Consider the following 15,724-nt stretch of genomic DNA (forward strand, 5'->3'; position numbering starts at 1 on the left):
TAAAAATAGAATCCCAAGCCTCATCCACAATTTACTTATGATGCTGGAGAAATGCCATCGTGAACCAAGTCTACTGCATATTAATTTTAGTAATGTTGATATCTCACTTCAGAACTTTGTAGCAAATAATTTCCTGTGTTTGTAAACACACACAGAGTGCTGTGTGTGTTCTGTTCTCATTTAATTTGAAAACCCCAATATAAATGGTTTGATAATACTTTTTTTGGCATTAATTTCAAATAGTTATGTGAGTGAAAATTAGATAGTGAAGCTCTGTGAGTGTAACCCCTTAGGAGATAGGTGTGCACTGAAGCATACAGAGACTTTGTGAGCCAAGCCAAATGCTTCAGCATCCCTTTGCAGATAAAAAGATAAGGGATGGGAAGAGGTCATCAGTGATGGAATAAAATACTGAAGTTTGGAGTTAGAGCTTAGTCTGGGCAACTGGAAGATTCCAGAAATCCCCTTTATACAGGCATTTCTGAAGGGCTATGCATACTTCTGATTCCTGAAAAGCATACTTGTTCTCCCTTTTCTCCACACAAATAGATGATTTGGTTAAGCTGTGATGTGAAGGTTCGTGTCATCTTGAAGTGGCTCCCATTTCTGAAGACTTATCTCAATCGAGTGAGGTTGTTTCAGTTCCTTCCTGTAAGCTGAGGGAGGTTTCACAATTCATTTGCTGAAATAAGCTTGTCAGGCAGAATCTTGTTTCCCTGAATGTTTTGCCCAGCCCAATGGCCTCTGGAAGGAAATAGGGTGAAAGGAGAAGGAGCTCACATGCACCTCTTTTTCTCCAAGTCCAATGTATCATCTTTCTGCAAGCCTTGCACTTAGGTTCTCCAGTCTTCTTGTAGATGGAGCAGAATACAGGCAATTTCAGTTCTTTCCAGGGGCTGAGAGGTTTGTGGTTTGCTGCAGGTTTTCATTAAATTTCCATTGGTCACCTGCGCACATGAACTGGAAATGCTCCTTTTTTTGACCATTCTGTGGTTTTTGGTGAGGTTTTTTTTCCTTTTTACTTGCTGCTGTGCTGTATTACATATTTTTCTGCATTCACAGTCTGGCCCTGGTTCCTGACATATCTGTTTTCAGAAAGAAGTCTTGAGTAGTTGTAGCTGTGAAAGATGCTTAGGAGCAACGCTTTTGTTTCCTCAGAAATTTTGTGGGGACACCTTGGTGTGCTTTGCAGCACTCACACAGCTGAAGCTGCCTAACATTACATAGCTGTGCAGGTTTGGGCCAGCCATTGTTTTGGTTGTAGAAGAGGAGCCTGACTGACAGCTGTTTTTCTGACCACATGCCTATTTTTTTTTTTCCAAGATATATATAGAAGTCTGATTTGCTGAGCAGAGCAAAATGGCTTTGTGCAGTTAATGTGACATGCTTAATAATGCTTGAAAGGATGCAGGCAACTGCATTTATAAACCTGCCATGGCTAAAAGAAAAATAAAAAAATTACATAAGCAATCCCAGTGCAAATACATGTTTTCCTAAAAAAGGGACCACATGGTGCCTAGTTGTAGTGTTGCTTTTGAGACAAAACACTCTATTTTTCCAAGAGAACTTGTGTCGTGCCAGAAACTCACTTTATCCTTGGATTATCCTACACAGTGACAAATTTAATTTATGACTTTTTTTTCTTCTTTGGAATTTTAATGTCATTATTACTTTCCTATTTAAACAGCTCATTCCTTGAATACTGAGTATGGTTTGGTTATTAGTACTGCAGTGGCACCTTGGTGAAATCAGGTTCAACCAGCTCTCCATATTTTTTCCAGTCTATAAATGATTTTTAAAAGGTCATCATGACATAATTGAAAAGCTGAAGGCTCAGGTAATTAGCATCAATATTCAGATTTCTCCACACAGTATTTTATAAGCTGCTTTACTAATACTGTTGTCTGGGGAGGTTTTAATTTGAAAAGGGCATTCACAGGGGGTGTCTGCATGAAGATGCAATCTTATTTAGCTTGAGAAGAAATAGCACCAGCCACAGCTCAGACATCTCTTGTCTTAGGTGTGAGGGGATGTTAGAAGCCAAGCCTATCTCCCCTCCTTTCTTCAGCAGCAGTACTCATTTTACTGTAGATGTTGCCACTGCAGATCACACCAGCTACAGCCACACACCAGGTTCAACCTCCTGTAGCTACAAGGACCTACCCTGCAGTATGACCTTACTCTAAAGGCAGAATGTACAACCCACAGCATTTCTTCAACCATGTATAAACATCAGATGCTTGGCTGGCTGCCCCTTTCAGGAAAAAAAGAGTGATGGGGAGGAAGATGGAGAGCTGAAGCTGCTTCATGTGCCTTGTCACAGTGAATTGTCTGGGTTTAGTATCAGGTGGAAGTTTAATTCCTGCACTTTGTGTCTTGCTGCCTATCTTACTTCCGAGGAACATCAGAGGAGGAGGAAGAAGGACAAGAGTCTAGAGGCATTGATCATTGAAGAGTGTAGCTGGAGAGAAGAGGATGAAAATGTTAATTTATTATCAAAGAGGGTATGAACTGTGTTTGAACCCAGAGGTTAAAAGTAGTATAATTTGTTTGTGTCCTGAGGCAACCACTATCCCCAGTGCTGAGCTCTCCACAGAAGCATAGGATTGATAAAGTTTTATGCTTGGGATCCCACTAGAGTGTGTTGGAGGCTGAATCTGACCCATGTGAACTTGGCATGTGACACTGTCACACCTCTTAACCCCAGAACTGGAACTTATTCTAGACTGGTAATACCCATATTGCAGAAGAGATCACCCAGGCTATTTTGTACCCAGCAAAAGCATTCAATATGTGTTTGATCTGGCAGAGCATTGAATTTCTTTCCCATTCATATTGATCCAACTACTGCCCAAACACAGATCTATGGTAAGGGGTCTTGTTTGCATTTGTTCTTTTGCTTTCAGTTTTGCTTTCTTAATTTTGAATTTTGTAAGATTAGAAAATAAATCTTTCTGTTTGGCATACTAAAGAAATATAGCTGTTTTCACTGAGAAGGTAAAATCCTATGTGACAGAGGAAAACTGGCTTGAAATATGTGTGAGTTTTTCCTCGAATAAGCACTGAAATGTTTCACCCTTGGGATGGACACAGACCTTGGAGTTTTACCAAGGTGCTTCAGAGATCCCTGCTCCCACTGCTTTTCTCTTTCAATTATGGTGACTAGAGCTGTCTGGATGCAGAACTCATTTGAAGTAAAAATAAATATCTTTTAAAACAGGATCCTCATTCTCTGGTCTCTCAAAAAAGTATGTTACAGTAATTTTTTTGCCTGGTTTTAAATCTGTGTAAACTGTGAAATGCTGATTTTATTTTATTTACGTGGAAAAGACCAAGGTTGTGAGTAAATTATTGATATAAAGATCTGATAGCCTTTTTAGTACTAGTTCTTTCCTAACCTTCCGTAGTCATTTATTGCAGGTGCTTTGAATATAACAAGCTACTTCACTTTGTTTGGAGACATTGAAGAACAAATATAGAGTTTTTATGCACAAGGGAATCAGATTCAAACAGATACAATGAATGTTAATTGTGACTTCTTGTCATGTTTTCCTTTGTAAGCCTTAAAGTTCCTTGACAGCCTTGCAATTGTGGAAAGAAATATTTTTAAAAGCCTCAGAGCAGATGTGATTCTGTGCCCTGAAAGGCTGAACTGACACCACTTTGCAGAAGGGAGCAAGGGGGGAGTGCTTCTATGATTCTTCACAAGTAACATCTGATTTAAGAAGTATCCCTCACCATTCCAGACAGGATATTGAAAATTTATATAATCTCATGTTTCTAAAGTGATCAAAATTGATGTCATTGCAGACTTAAAGGCATAGTAAAGCTGGATGAGCACTCACGAGGCAAGGTAGGGTAAAACACTTAAACGATGCAGGTCCTGTAATGGTGGACATCACAGCGTGGTCTGTTGGGTTGCAGCTCCTTTCGTTTGTTGTATGAACAAGACTGGAAGTTTGCCTGTTATTTAGGGTTTCTTACCTGTATTGAGCATAAAGGAAGTGAAAATGAAAAGTTAATTTTCAACTGGTTTGCTGTTGGACCCAAAGTACTTAGAATTGCATCTTTGAAACTCAGTCACAAACTCCTGTGTTGGAATGGAAAATTTTCCTTCAAAGCACAGATTACCCTCTCCAGCTTGGAGTGAACAGCTGAAAATTGCTGAAGAATCTGTCCCTTGGAATAAATGGACATGTGGCAAGATGCATTGTGTAGGATGGGAAGGTTTCCTTTTATTAAAATATCCACACTGAACTGATGTTACTAAGACTTGCATGTTACAATCAAGAAGGAATATCCTTTAGTTTCCAATTTTGGTTCATTCCATGCTTACAAATACCATTAAGCTCTTCACTCTTAAACCAAATTAATGAGCCCCTAAATGTAGTAAGTAGCACCATACTACTTTTTTTTTTTTTCCTTATCCATAAAGATACTCCTACTGAACTCAAAAGCAAGATTTGCATGAGAAAGTCTTTCCCTAAGAGTGGATACTGCAGCTTGATTTCCCTGTCAAAGCTGCAGATTTTTCAAAAGCTTGTTAGTAGGGTCCTCAGCTAAGAGTTATATTTATTAATAATTTATGAACTGGAATCAAAGTTGTAGAGTTATTTCTAGTACTATAATGCTTGTGATGCTGGAAATAGTATTTTCATACAGCATGTCATACGCTTCAAAACTGATTAAGATATAACTAACTATCATGTCTAAATAATCTTTCTTTTTATATACTTTTTTATTTTTATTGTCTTTCAGAAAAATTATGCCAAGTCTGTGAACTAAAAATATACGAAAATAATATCAAAATTAGTTTAAAAACACTCAGGGTTAGACATAATCTCTGAAGTTTAATAGTAAGTGAACTTCTGATCCACAGTTTTATTGTGATCAAATGGGATACATTATAATCCAATATAATACATGGGATACATTAAATATGGGATACATAAGGAACAATGGCTTTCTTTGTTATATTGAACTTTCCTTATGTACTGGTTTTATCTGGGGGAGAGTTAATTTTCTTCACAGTGGCTGATATGGGGCTATGTTTTCAATTTGTGCTAAACACAGAGTTGTTAATATAGAGATGGTTTTGTTATTGGTGAGCAGATCTTACACAGAGCCAAGGTCTTTTCTGCTTTTCCTACTGCCAGGCTGGTGTGAAGACTGCGAGTCCATGGAAAATTTAGGAAAGACATAGCTGTGACAGATGACCCAAACTGACCAAAGGCATATTCCACTCAATATGACATCCTTCCCTGTATGTAAAGTGAAGGGAAGAAGGAGGAACAGAAAAATATTTGGATTGATGGCATATGCCTTCCCAAGTCACCATTGTGCATGATGGACCCCTGCTGTCCTGGAGATGGCTGAACACCTGCCTGCCTGTGGGAAGCAGTGAACTAATTTCTCCTTTTGTTTTGCTTTCATCCTTGGCTTTTGCTTTCCCTATTAAACTGTCTTTATCTCAGCCTGTGAGGTTTCTGGCTTTTACACTTCTGACTCTCTCCCCAGTCCTGCTGGGGGGGGGAGTGAGCAAATAGCTGTGTAGGGTTTGGCTGCTGGCTGGGGTTAAACCACGACACCTTAGAAGAAGAAAAGACCTGTCATGCTGTCCCCCAGAGGACGTGGTGAGATGTCATCAGAGACACAGAGGGCATGTGTGCCTTATCTTCCTTGCACAGACACACGTTCATGGTGAGTGAGAACTGGAGAGGCCACCTCCCAGACTGACACCCATTAACAATTCCTTTGTGCTCATATTTCAGTTTCCACTCCCTTAAATTATAAATAAATAAATATAAATCTAGCTCAAGAGAAGACCTCTTTTCGTGGTGTTTATATTACAGACTACATGTAAGTCATGTGAATGATGAAGTATTTGAACTGCAAGGTCTTTTATATTACATTTACATCAAAAAAATCTTTCCTGCCCTACTTGAGCAAAGAATTCTCTTGTGTACAGAGATCATGACTTGTCTCATTTTCAAATGTCTTTTGCTGGCAGTGGTTGGTCTATAAAGTATTTTGTTTTCCCTAGCTTTTTTTTTTTAGGTATCTGTTGGGGGGATGCAGGAAAAAAGAAGGAAAATGTATGATAAAGGCTAATATTTGAAAAAGTTTCTTTGGAGTATTAGAACATACCTGTATTGGGATGTCACACATCTATGGGAAAGAAAATTTTTATTTTTATCCTGATGCTTATTTTTAATTTTTTTTTTAAACAAAGGGTCTGAATGAGTCCATATACTGTTGAAATGAAATGAGGAAAACTGGAATAAGTTGCTAAATGTTTATATAGAGACATTGTCAATCTAAATGAGTATTCATAAGAAATGACCTGACTGATAAGACTCTTAAATCATGTAGATTCTACATCAGTGGTTATCACTATCTAGTCTGCTGTTTTGCAATTATTTTTTTTTCACCATTTGGGGTTGACTTGGTATTTGAAAAGATGTGATATTGTTAGCTTTGTGGCTGTGAAAATGTTTTCAGTCAAGGCAGCAGAGATAAAAGGGCAGCAGGGGAAGCATCAGGGAGGGATGTCTTTGCTCTGCGGGTGCTGACAGAAGTTGATTATTGAAAGAGAGTTGTTCCCTGGACACTTGTGCCAGGTTCTGGTAGCTGAAAATAGTAGCGATTGCTGTAGGGCTGTCTATGAAGAACTGAATTTTATCTGCAGATAAAGCAATTATAAGGGTACTGTATGTACTGCTATCACAATACTATTTTTTACTCACTTGGGAAAATAATGTGAGCGGTTTGGATAGCCTCTGTTGATCTGTAAGCATCAGGGTCCTCAAGCTGATGAATTACCAGGCTGAAAATGCCTTGTACTGGATGTGGACCAGGGAAGTGGATTTGGAAGCCAGTGGAGTTAGTGCAGCACTGGAGTGTGTGGCCCCAGGGGACAAACCTGGATGTGCAGCAGCCTGAGATCTGAGTTAAGCTCTTGGGGAATTGTAGTAAAGACCACACCTCCAAGAGGGGCTTCTAATACCTCAGTGAACTGGACAGGCAGAAACACCCCTAACTACTGCTGCTAGCAATTGTATTGCAACAGTGTGGGATCTAAGCAGGAGATTTTACATTTGGGGTTCAGATTCCTGAGGGAGCACAAAATGGCCCCCTCACGTTTTCTGTACTGGGTAACAGATGAGTCATCCTCTCTGCAGAGTTTTGCACTGACTAGGGTGGAATTTTTCAGTACTGACCTAATAACTTTCTTATTGGTGCTGTGCAGAACAGAAGTGGGCCAAAGCTAAACTTTTAGTGCAGCTATTTAAGTAAATGGTGCAAGTAACACCTCGTGTGTGAAACTTGCAGGAAGTCCCAGGGTGTCTAGGTGGATGTCTGAGACACACTGAGGGGGTGTCACAGAAAAGGAGTTTCCTTCTCAGCTCTCCTGGCTTTTCTTCTCAAAGATTTATGACAGGTTTCGTCAGGATAAACCAAGTGGCTTTTCCCAACTGCATCCTGTAGGTCTGTGGTGCCCAAACTGAATGGCCTTTAACATTAGTCTTTAAATCTTTTAATGTAGTGATTAAACATGACAGGGATTAGGTCCCTGCCCAATAGAAGCTCACCTGGGTACGTTGTTGGTTAGATGCAAAGCACAAAGCCAAATGCTCTTAAGCACCCAAGCATAAGGCGGTTTGGAAATGTAGCAAGACCCATCATGTCTTGTGATTAGGAAGCATTTCTTCTTTATTGAATGTAGAGTGGAACAAAAAAGGTGGCAAAAAGAAAGCCTTTCAGAGCAAAAGAAATAGATTGTGAACAAAGTTTGGAACAAAAATTGAAAGGCTTTATCCTAAGTGTTTTTAAAATATATGTATATAGTATGGTTTAGATATATTTATGAGGTACCTACTGTAATGGAAAAAGAACTTAAAATTTCATAATTTCCTCAAGTATCCGGGCAAGAGACTAAATTATTCATTTAAAGCAAATTAAATAGAGTTTGACACACAAACCATTAACTAATAAAAACATTCTTCTCTTTGCCAAGTCACTTAAAAATCTCTCAGGAAATATCAGAAAGGAGGCATATGTGTGAGCCATAGAGCCTTTAATTATGCCAATGTGTGTTATATTTATTCTTGCACGCTTTTTGCCTCAGTATTTTTTATTTTCTCCTCATTGTTTTATGTGGATTTTATGGTTAACACACAGTTCATGTGTGATTTAAACCCTGTTCTGGAGACAAAGTCCTTTGTTTCCTTATTGGCCTTTTCCTATGATGCTAATTACTATAGCAACTGAATGCTTCCCATGGCTTTATTTTCATAACACCTCAAAATGTTGATGGGGTAGCATTACTGTACTTTACAGATTAACAACAGAAAGTTTGAGGTAAAAAAATGAAGTAAGTTTACTCATTTATAGAGGAAAAGCACCATTTCAAGAAAATTAAATTGTCCATTAATGAGTTTTGGTTTTAGCTAGAAAATATTCTGGGAAGTGTGATGATGATTTTTTTTCCTCCAGAAGAATAAAATCAAAATATTTTCCTTCCATGTGCTTGAATTTCACAGGAACACATTTGTGTTGCACTGGCTCCAAATACTTAATTTGAAATCTCTTCTCCTAAAACAAAGTGAACTCGGACAGTGGAGCAGAGTCCTTGGCAGCTTATGCCTCCTAATGCAGAGTCTCTGTACAGGAGTTACATGATACTGTGTGCTGCAGCAGATGGAAACACAATTGTTAGCCTGGGTATCTAAAAAGCAAAGAAAACATGTGGATTGATCATACTATTGATTTGTGTGGACATGCTAACAGCCAGGACAAAAATGTCAATTTCCCTGTGGAACAATCTCCCTGTGGTAGGTATGCAATGAAGAAGGTGGTACAGAGCAGCTGCCAGCTGCCCTTTGTGGGTTGCCTGGGGGCTTTTGGGAGATCTGGGATGCTTTGTTAGAAACTTTCATAGGCATTTCTGGACAGAAAATTAAAAAAGGAGACCCTCAATGCCTCTCAGCTCCCAAAGCTTTTCCTTTAATCTTTCTACTTTTTCTTTGCATGCTGCTTTGCCTCTCTTACTCTCTTCTGATGCCACATGCTCGCCTTTCTCTGCATCCCTGGTTCTCCCCAGCCTTCTGTTCTTCTTGTACCATGTTTTATTTATGCATCACTCTTCCTACTAACATCAGCCCATGCTTTGCCCTTTCATGCTTTCACTACTCAGCCAGTCCCAGTTTTCCAGTTCCACTCCTCTGAATGTTATTTTCCTCATTGTCTTGACAGTGTCCAAACCCATGTTCCCTATTTTGTCCTCTTGATCATCTTTGCTTTTCCCTGGTGCAGTTGCTGGTCCTCATCTGTCCCCTGCCTCCCCCAAACTCTGCAGACTGATGATCCCCATCCACTCCAGGTCTGAATTCAGGTGTCTTTTACATGGTGTTTGGATGGAATATTGCTATTCAGTTTCAGCCACTGCTCAGTCTGAGGTATCCCAGAGTCATGGAAGTGCCCCTCCAGGCTCAAGGGAGCAGATGGAGCATGTGACAACACTATCAGTCACTTTGAGGAGCCTTTTCTGAGGCCAGAGAGGCTTTGGACATCAGAAAGGCTGCTCATGGAGAAGCAAGATGTGTAAAACAGGATCCTTTGGCAGGTTGGGGGAGGATGTGGGGGCAGAGGGGAGGGGGCATTGGTGGTGGGCAGGGGTCTGAGGTGGAGCCTGCCCCATCCCTCCAAGGTGGCCTTTTGGACAGCCTTGTTATTGCCAGCTCCTCTCAGGGCTTGCTTTTCCCATGCCCTCTGAGGCAGCAAGAGTTACCATAAAGGGAGGCAGCTGGGCATGGCTGAAGCCCTTGGCAGGCCTGCCTGATCCATCCCTGCCTCCTTCACTCTGTCTGACCATCACCCTCCACACACAGGGCTGCCTCCTCTCTCAGCCAGGAGGACAGCATGAGGTGGGTGCTTTCTTTTTGATGCAGTGGTATGATCCAGCTAGGATTTTGTGAGGAAGAGCAAAGGGTACTCTGACCCTTCACAAAATCCCGTTGCATGAACTGCTGCTAGAGGGAAGCTGCCCCCACAATGGGGAGAGATTTTTCAACAGAGGAGATTATTTGCAGCAAGGTGTGCAGGGATGGTCAGAGCAGTTTTCCAGTTTAGTTGCTACCTAACCCCAATTTTAGATGGTTCAAGGAGGGCTGAAGAAATGGGGAAATAGTGCATAAACTGAGGACAAAGAATACTGAAACTGAAAAATGACACAAGGCAAGACATCATCCACATTGCAAAGAATCCACAGATTCCACAGATTCCACAGTGGTCTGTACTTACTGCTGGACTTATCTGTACCTTACTTCTGAAAACTGTTCATCTGTATGGGCAGCACAGCTGAGTTAAGTTTAAGGAAACAAAGACTTTGCCCAAAGGTATTCTCTGTCCCAGAAAATGAACTGAAAATATAAAACATATGGGGCAATCTCATTTTTAAAAAAAAGGAAAACACTTTCACTCTGTATTTTAGAATTTCAAGGATAGCAAAAAATCACTGGCATGATTAAGCTGTATCTGGAGAGCTGATGCAATCCTTATCAGTAGGGAGTTATTTAAAAAATCTGGGCAGAGTTCCTGCTGGTGGCAGATATCTTTGCAGTGTAATAGGCAATATATGGATGTTTTAGGGTCCCAGCTCTGGGTTCCTCTGTTAGAACCTGTCAGTTCTGCTTGCTGACAGACTTTGGAGCTGGGCTGTCCTATCAATCACAGACATTTGATCCAATGTGCCTTGGACCCCCAGAAAGTACAGGTAGAAATGATAGAGGCCTTTCTGATAGCTTAAACTGGGGTATTTTGCCATCACTTGTATTTCTTTTGAGCTGAGAGGCTCAGAAGAGGGTTTAGATACCCTTGCATTGAATTTCACAGGCAGAATAATCATGAGCATTGACAATAAAAGTGCCTGTGTTATACCTTTGTGGAGAGAAGCAGGAGGTAAAGACAGCAGGTGTCTTGAACATTGCCAGAATGATGGTCACTGTGGCAAGCAGAGGTCCCAGGAAGCTGTTTAGCTGTTCCAGCTAAAATAAACCACTGCAGATTCCCTCTCACAGCAGACCAGAGATTTAGGCATTTTGCACTCAATTTAGGATCCTCCCAAAGCTCTTGCAGCCTCTTCTGAACTCCTGCACACACATAATCCCCAGCTCCTGCTAAGTGTCCAGGCAGTCCAAAAATACTTTATGTCTGTATGCTTTCAAGTATCATTGTTGCTGAGGGGAAATCCCTGCTGTTTCCCCCTCATCTGTCCCTTTGCTTCTCTCTTCTTCACGTTGCCAGTGAGGATTAGGCTTGACTGCAGCTGACTTTGCTGCCTCATTTCCTGCAATGGGGTGCCAAGAGTTCCACAGTGACACAGCAGTTTTTCCTCTGCTCCCTCCATCTCCCCTGGCTGCCCCACTCATTCAAAGCCACAGGGCTGAGGATTTTGCTGGTTCAGGGATGTCACCAGGCTCTGAACTTTTGCTGGGGGCTGGCTTGCTACAGTGGGTCTGAAAAGTGCAGCAAGGTGAAGGAGCAAATGAGGACCCACAGGATTTTCATGATTTTCACTTTACCAGGAATGAACCAATTCAGAGTTTACAAATGGTTTGCATTGGTAAAACAACACAACCTCTTTTTAATTTTTTTTTTTTTTTTTTTTTTTTGTGGGAGGAAGGAAACCATTATGAAAAAGTTGTAAGTTATATCCATGCATGAATGTGTGCACACATGCTTGTTTGGATTGATAGCAACAAACACTGAAAAAAATGCAAGAACATTTTTAAATTTCTGTTAGACATTTTCATGAGCCTAAAGCATTGTCACAGGACTTGACTGGTTGCTGATTTTAAAAGTTCAATGAATCTCACTGTGATCTCTCTGAAATTACTATGAGGTTTAATAAGTACAAGTTATTAAGACAGTGAATAAAACCTAAAAGACCTAGTTTTTCTCTTGATTTTGAAATATGGTGATTTATTATTATTGTTGTCATTCTTGCTGCCAGTCTGGGGTGTAGAGGCTAAATTTCAATATCTTTGAAGACACTCCTGGAAAACAAATGAGAAAAAAAATCTGCATTAGCATGGATGGCTCACATTCTGCTTTACTTGGTACATTATAATTTTCCCTGTTCTTATTTTCCTTCTGATTGTCAAAAGTAGTTTTTAATTTCTCCAAATCACTCTGTAAATTTACATTCTGGCTTAGCTGGCCTATTTTTCTATTTTAGAAAAATCAAATTGAGTTGGCTTGGCAAAGTAAATTACTTATCTTCAGATGAGAGGCGTTTCACTCAAGTGTTGGTTCACAAGATGCACAGTTCCCTAACTGCCAAGCTGGATTTATTGACACAGATGCAAAGTTGTCCAGCTGAAGTTATTGCTATTTGCAAAGGTTTGAGTAGGAAGGAAAGTTGTTCCTTTTCCCTCCCTGCCCTGTGTGACCTGTACATCCAAGGCCAGGTCCAGGTCTTTGGGTGCAGTGCCAGCAGTGCCTGCTGAGGATGAGCAGCAGCAGAAGGGATCTTTCCTCTGCTTTTTGTTTCAGGTTTCATACACATGCTCATTCTCTGCCACAATCACTTTGCTCTTCACTGGGTTACGTTTTTAACTCAAGCTGCTCATCTCAACTGGACTTCAGTACACCTAGGAAAGCACATTATCAGTTTACAGGGAGAGGGATGCAGAACCAGGTGATAGGAGAGCACCTGATGCCAGTGAAGAGGCTGAAGATATCAGACTTACTAAGGTTTTTGGTTTTCTATTTAGACTTTTCCCTGCTGTTGTCTTGAGAGGAGTTTGAGCTGTAGATGGTTGTGTAGACAAGGTTGTCTTTTCTGTCTCATTGATGTTCATCATCTGTTCAAAAAGTTTTATACATTCTAAGCTGCTTGAAGTCTTTTGGCTTTACTTTTATTTTTCCCCCACTGAAATCCTTGTACCTATCTCTGAGTTGAGAAGTCTTATGCAGACTGAGAACCTAATTGTGAAAGGTCTGTGAATAAATACTTCTGCTAGTTAATATTCTGGCCTGATGCTGGAGAGCAAAATATTTCTGTCTGTATTAAAATGCTAACCATTCTAAGTACTGGTTCAAAGCTTGTATTGATTATGACAAAACCTCATCATCTTTCTGATCATTATCTGTGTACTGGAACAGTCCCTCTATACAAAAATTAAAAATCAAAGAGCAGATCAGATGGATGGTGTTCTCATTCGTATTTCTTTCTGCCAGTGTGTGTCTAGGGACTGAAGGAAAGAGGTGTCTGAATTTTCCCAGGCTGTTCTTGGCTGGTTTTCCCTGCTGCTCTGCCTGTCTCTCCCCTCTGGCTGAGAGTGGAGGATGAACTCTCGTGCAGAAATGGGGAAAATCTCAGGGTGAGTGCACAACCCTCAAAAAAAAGCAGCTTATCCTCCATACAAGAAAGAAATTTTAGCAATGTTTTATTCCCTTCTTTAAGGGGAAGGAATACTACTTGCAAATAACTGAGTTTTTATGTCATGGAATTTCAAGTCACTAAGCAAAAAAACCCACATGTAATGCATGAATAGAGGTGTCAAGGGAATCTTTTCATCTGGACTTTTGGAAAATGCTGCCCATTAGTTGTGTAAAAGCTTATGTTATGTTCACCTCTTCAAGCAGGGTGGCTGCATAATTCACCATGCTACCTGGGGAGGATGCTGCATTAGAAGATCACGTGAGAGAAGTGAAGTAAAAATAGCACAACAATAAAAACCATGGAGCAGAACTGATGCTTGAAACAGCCATTCACAAAGTAGTAGCAGTTGCATTTCAGAACCTCTGCTGCTTGTGAAGAGACTGAACATCTCTGAAAACATGCTGAAACAAGGAAGAGGGTAGGCATTTCTGAAATACTGAGTATTGTGTATGTGTTACACCATCTCTTTCTGCTCTCAAATCTTTGATTGTAGGCCAGGTGTTTGGCCCACCCTGAGTTCCTGAACAGGCAGCAGAGGGAGAGGGACTCCTGGCTGGAATCTCCAAAAGTGGTGAAACATCCCTGTTTGTCCATGTAATGCCTGAGAGCAGCACAGTGGGCCTTACTGAAAATTTTAAGACAGAGATGAAAAAAGTGGAATACAGCAGCTATGCCAAAATTGGTCTTATTTCTCTATTTCATATCTTCAAAAAAAGCCAAAAACCATTTAGTTTTAGCCAAGTCACTAAGAAAAAAAAATGAAATTAATGTATCTGTTCTTACAGTGTGTTTCAATGACTGCAAAACCACAGGAAAGCTGTCAATTAATTATGAGTTAGTGTGTGTGAGTGCCAGGGGTGAAAGCGAGACCAGTTAGCAAAACACAGGATGTCTTTGTTCCTCTCTAGAGCAAAGACACCATCTCCAGTCTTCACTTGACACAGCAGCTTGTGTCATTTTATTAATCTCTCCTTGTCCTAGGGTGACTTTATGATGCTTGTATCCCAAATTGTGTGTTCTGCTTATGCTGGATGTTAAGTTCTGCACCTTCAAGAGTGGTTCTGACAGCAAGGAGATGTTATAGATGATAATGAGATGATTGGCTCTTGCAATTATGGGATGACCATTGTGTGAATATTAAGAAAAGCTTTAGTGATGTACAGTTATGTTATTGTAGTTTAGATGTTCTCTGTTCTCCCCATAGTTCCCTTCCCCCCTGTATTGCGACCATCAGACAGCCGGGGTTGTCTAGGACAGGTAAAAGAAGGCTGCACACCTGTCCTTTGCATGGGCCAGTTGGGAATGGAAAAGCTTGGTGCTTTGGGGGTGCAGCATGGCAACACCTGAACTCCAATGAAGTTACAAGAAAGCTGATATATGGCAAAGAAGAGCTGACTGACAGACTTCAGGAGGGGCCAGTGTTGGCTGATGCAACTCCCAGGGGCATAAAAGACTGACCATCCGTCTTGAAGATGAACTGGACACATGATATCCACAAGTTCCCAGCGCTGCAAATTTTTCCTTATGTAGTCCTTTTGTTGTATTTATGTCAAGGTTTAATAAACCTTTCTAAATTTTCAAAGTGAGCAGTTGTTTCTCACAGGGGGAGAAGAAGCATGCAGTTTGTTTGCAGAAACTGCACTTGGCTCCCCTGCTTTCCTTCTCATGGACTGTGGTGTCTGCAGCACAGGCAGTGGGACAGAGCTCTCCTTTGCTCTTAGTCAGGTTTTTTCTAGTTGGCTGAGGCCAGAAGGCCTTTGGAATTGTTCAGCTATTGTTCAGTCTGGAACACCAGGACTGTGGTCCGGGGGCCCCCAGGCTGCACTGTGGCCGGGACACCCGACCCAAACCCCGGAAAGAAAGACCTGAGCCCTCGAAAATGGAGTGAGCTGAGCTACAGCCCATGGAAAGGATTCTGTCTCTGAATTTACTGTCTCTTCAGAACAAGGAAAAATTCCATTATTTAAGATTATTCATTTTTTTTCCTGTTTGTGAGTACTTTGCTTGTTAGTAAACAGTTTTGTCCACTTCTCTCAAATAATGTTTATATCTCCCAAACCAATGAGGAAAAGGGCAGCTTAAGTTTGCTTTCTAGAGTCACCCCATTTGGAAATTTGCTCCCAAATTTGCCCTAAACCAGGACACTCCTGAAGACATATTGCCCACAGCTTGTCTCTGTTTTCCCCTGCTGGTTTCCAAGTGGGAGTATTATTCTCTCAAAGTCTGGATGTTTGAGAACTGAGCTGAACTGTGGGTCTGGTTTTAATTTTTGCACTC

This window comes from Melospiza georgiana, chromosome 2 (genome assembly GCF_028018845.1).
Source record: "Melospiza georgiana isolate bMelGeo1 chromosome 2, bMelGeo1.pri, whole genome shotgun sequence".
Classification (NCBI taxonomy): domain Eukaryota; kingdom Metazoa; phylum Chordata; class Aves; order Passeriformes; family Passerellidae; genus Melospiza; species Melospiza georgiana.